Source organism: Tarenaya hassleriana, unplaced genomic scaffold (assembly GCF_000463585.1).
Source record: "Tarenaya hassleriana unplaced genomic scaffold, ASM46358v1 Cleome275, whole genome shotgun sequence".
Classification (NCBI taxonomy): Eukaryota; Viridiplantae; Streptophyta; class Magnoliopsida; order Brassicales; family Cleomaceae; genus Tarenaya; species Tarenaya hassleriana.
The window spans coordinates 4,245-9,328 of NW_010965983.1; the positions used below are offsets into that span (position 1 = coordinate 4,245).

General features: G+C 30.8%; 1 long non-coding RNA gene across 1 annotated transcript; it reads right to left on the reverse strand.

Moving 5' to 3' along the window:
• Positions 1–2,492: 2,492 nt before the first annotated feature.
• Positions 2,493–3,107, reverse strand: LOC104817638. Its single transcript, XR_772547.1, has 3 exons — positions 3,006–3,107; positions 2,685–2,895; positions 2,493–2,569 (listed from the first exon to the last, which is right to left on the reverse strand). It is a non-coding gene; the product is annotated as an uncharacterized LOC104817638 (long non-coding RNA).
• Positions 3,108–5,084: the final 1,977 nt, after the last annotated feature.

Consider the following 5,084-nt stretch of genomic DNA (forward strand, 5'->3'; position numbering starts at 1 on the left):
CCCGTCATGCGTAGACCGATCAGTCTACTCTCTAGACCGATCGGTCCATAAGACGGACATATTTTGGATCTCGGTTTCGGGTAATACATTACTATTATTTTAAAATACTAATATATTTACATAATATATATATTTAATTATAATTATTTTTATGCATTATTATTATTTTTAAGGGGTAATCACATAAAAATACCCGAACTTTTACAAAAATCCCAAATAAATATCCGAACTATAAAATTATCATATAAATACCTGAACTTTTCTAAACTTTCACATAAATACTCAGACTTTTAAATTTTTTCCAAATCAAACAAACGCAACTGCTGACTCAACAAAAAACTGCTGTCTCAGCAAAAAAAACTGTTGACTCAGCAAAAAACTGCTGACTCATCATTCAAAAATATTATTAAATATCCAAATATTCATCTACATGTATTTTAATTAATATATGCATATAAATTCACATATATATACAAATATATATATATATATATATATTAAAAATAAAATTATTTATAATTAATAAAACAAATATACACATAACTACAATATATATATATATATATATATCATTACTAATGCATATATATTAGATTAAAAATAATTATAATTAAATATATATATATTATGTAAACTCTCGACCACCAATTGTTGGTTTCTTCTCCACGCTTTTAGTCCAACTAGGACACTCAAATTTATATTATTATTATTATTATTATTATTATTATCAAAGGAGAAGAAACATGGAAGTCGTGGACTCGAATGGACCAAGAATGGTGGGTGGGTGGTATTTGTGTGGAGCATAGGCTCCCACATGTGTCAAATCTATCTTTGTCCGAACCATGAAATCTTTTGCTTTGGGATATATTTTGATGGTTACAATATATATTATGCTTCATGTTCCTTATATTGTCTAAGACGATCCCTTTGTCGATATTCTCATCTAACCGATGTTGGTCTCTGTTTTCAATCCTGAAAGGATATATAAAAACAGCATAGCGTCGCAAATTTAACTATAATTAGGATTTTATCCTTAAATCATGTGTGTACATATAATTATATCTAATTTATTTGTATCAATACATACATACATAGATATTCCCTATGATTAGATCAAGAGCCTCTTACATTAATTTGATGACCCATTAATGTTTGTAATATATATGCATTAGTAATGATATATATATATATATATTGTAGTTATGTGTATATGTGTTTTATTAATTATAAATAATTTTATTTTTAATATATATATATATATATTTGTATATATATGTGAATTTATATGTATATATTAATTTAAATACATGTAGATGAATATTTGGATATTTAATAATATTTTTGAATGCTGAGTCAGCAGTTTTTTGCTGAGTCAGCAGTTGCGTTTGTTTGATTTGGAAAAAATTTAAAAGTTTGGGTATTTATGTGGGAGTTTTGAAAAGTTCAGGTATTTATTTGACAATTTTATAGTTCAGATATTTATTTGGGATTTTTGTAAAAATTCGGGTATTTTTATGCGATTACCCCAATAATAAATTTAATTATAATTATTTTTATTGTAATATATATGCATTAGTAATGATATATATATATATATATTGTAGTTATGTGTATATGTGTTTTATTAATTATAAATAATTTTATTTTTAATATATATATATATATATATATATTTGTATATATGTGTGAATTTATGTGTATATATTAATTTAAATACATGTAGATGAATATTTGAATATTTAATAATAATTTTGAATGATGAGTCAGCAGTTTTTTTGCTGAGTCAACAGTTTTTTTTGTGAGTCACCAGTTTTTTGCTGAGTCAGCAGTTTTTTGCTGAGTCAGCAGTTGTGTTTGTTTGATTTGGAAAAAATTTAAAAGTTTGGGTATTTATGTGGAAGTTTTGAAAAGTTCAGGTATTTATATGATAATTTTATAGTTCGGGTATTTATTTAGGATTTTTGTATAAGTTCGGGTATTTTTATGCGATTACCCCGAAATTAAAAGATACTCATACTTTATTCACAAAAACCCTAAAACTTTCTGAACTTGTATTTTCAAGTCATATTAATTCATAAACTTGTAGAGGTGCCTATTAATTCCCAAACTTGCAAAATTGAACACGTTAAATCCTGAACTTGTTAAACGGTTTCATAATCGTCCATAGCGTTATTTGGTCCAAAAAACGAGTTGACTGATCCGACGTAGCACATGACGTGGAGAGCTAACTCAGAAAATTACCGCCACATCATGGGCCATGTCGGATCGGTCAACTCGTTTTTTTTACCAAATAACGCTATGAACGATTATGCAACCGTTTAACAAGTTCATGATTTAACGTGTTCAATTTTGCAAGTTTGGGAATTAATAGGTACCTCTACAAGTTTAGGATTTAATATTACCCCAAATTACAAGTTCAAGAATTTTTAGGGTTTTTTTACTTAATTTAATAATTAGACTATAACGGATTAGTATTATATTTTAATACTTACAATAAAAGATAACCATCACTGTCGCCGAATGTGGTCTGAGGCTATGGTCCAAGAATAATACAGCTGAGGCATACGAGCTGTAATTTCGATAGTTAGGACACTCTTAATTTGGTCGTCATTAACTCCAAATCTACATAATATAATCATTAGTTATTAAATTCAATAAAAAAATTAAAAACATTATAATTATACCATAATCTATAATCGCGATCAGGATCGATAATGGGAATGGTGCGACTATCGAAAGCATCCAGTGTTGCCTCGATATCGAGCTTCGTATCCTCGTCGAACACAGACGATGCATCAGGAGGAAGTGGCAAATGTAATGGTGGTGGAAGTGGGGTGGAGGCGCTCCAGCAGATCCCGCACATAGTCCCCCACCTCGATGAAACCTGGTAGCAAGCTGTAATAATAAATTTAATTAGTCAATTATTATTTCTATATATATAATATAATTAAAAATTATTAATTTATAAAATATAATAAATGCAAAAAATGAAAAAAAAAATATACCATTGCGAGAGAGAGGTTGAATCCGTTTTTTTGTAAATTCCAGTTTTTTTTTTCGTGTTTGAGAAGTGAGGGGGAAGAAAAGCGCTGACGGACTTATAGAGCATATCAACGGATGTCCTTTTATATCAACGAACATCCGTTGATAAGTTCATCGAAATTCAAGACGCCATGATTGGCGGATGAACATATCAACGCCGATCCGTTGAAATTATCAACGGAAAATCAAACTCCATGGATTGTTTTCAACGGATGGCCATTGATATGTCGCTGCATTTAATTGCAGCTCATGCAAATAAATCAACGGTAGTCCGTTGAAAACGATCGAAGTTGAAAATACCAACGGAATTGCGTTAATAATATCAACGGTCATCCTTGATATGTTGTTGCATTTAATTGCGGATCCTGCAGATAAATCAACGGAACTACGTTGATAATATCAACAGATTTCCGTTGATATGTGTCAAAATTTATAAAAAAATAAAAACCGAATGTAAATAGAAATAAAATTTTAAAATGTTCAAATTCAAAATATTAAAAAAAATATAAATATTACAACGAATCGTTATCATTTTCACTTTCGGATGATGTATTATCATGTTCGGAAATAAATTCATCGGGTTCAACTTGGATAAAATCATCAATATCTTCATCTTCTACATCCGCAACTATAGGTGTGTCTTCATAATCTTCAATCGAATAGGAAGCACTGAATTTTCACTTGGATCTTGTACCGCTTCTTTTGAATCTTCAATTGTTGATGAATTGATCACCATTCTTCGAGGATTGATTTTCACCACATCTGACCATTGATCTTCTTTGCGTCTTTTATGTTGGGATACAAGATATTTTGGGTATGGAATGAAACAGACTTGATCACTTTGATCCGAGAGAATAAAAGGATCATATTTAGGATATGCTCGTATTGGATTGATGTCGATTCCTCCCCATTTTTTTTCTGCGATCCATGTCTCATGGTTGTATCAAACCAATAACATCGAAAGACCACTGTTTTTCAGACTAACTAATCCGAGATATTTGATCTGAATGAACTGATGTAAAAATTCAAAAAAATCTGGATCATCTGATGAATCACTGTAATTCGAACTCTTTATGCACACTCCGTAGTTGAACGTATTATGATGTTTCTCATGTTCATACGTGTGAAATGTGTATCCACGAGTGAACATGATCGGCCATGACATCACTCTTCTGCTAGGCCCTTGTGATAAATCTCGCACCCAATGCGGAATTCTTTCGTCACGTAAAGATTGAACCTATCAACCACAAGAATCAATTGTTGGGTTAGCAAACATATATATGTATATATGATTAAAAATTACTATTAAAGATACATATCCACTTACATAGTCTCTGAACCAAGATGCGTAGTTTTCTTGTTTCAATTCGTCGAAAGCTTTCGCACTTAAATTTGGGCAAGAACCCAAAACATGCTCCTCAAAGATCCTGCAAAAGGTTAATACGTTGAATATTCAGTTTCTTTGACACAGAGGATTGGGTATTGAATGTACCTACAATATATATACATACATACGTACCACTCATAATGACGAAGGTCTGCACAATTCAATAAAATACAAGTAGCGAGATGGTTGTACTCCTATACAGTTAACCAATGTTCCTTTGATTTTCCACCCATCTGGCCTGTAGGCATAAAAATCTTCGGAATGACGTCCCTAAACCGAGATTCATAATGATATAGATATGTATCCAAATCATTATTGTCTGATCTCCGTTCCTTCGTCTGAATTTGAGGCTCAAAATAAAATGAGCTGAAATATGTGATTTCCTCCGGTAAATATTGCTTCACAATTGAACCTTTGACCGCAGCTTTGTTTTTTCGCCTTTTTCTTTAGATGGAAGAAAAATCGTTCAAATGGATACATCCATCTAAATTGAACTAGACCTCCTGCAATCGCTTCATCTGACAAATGAACGTTAAATGCTCCATCACATCAAAAAATAAGGCGTGAATACCTTTTCCAATGCACATAGTACCTCTGGTATGTTGATCTTTAGAACTTCTAAATTGTTTCTTCTTAAATTTATGGCACAAATATC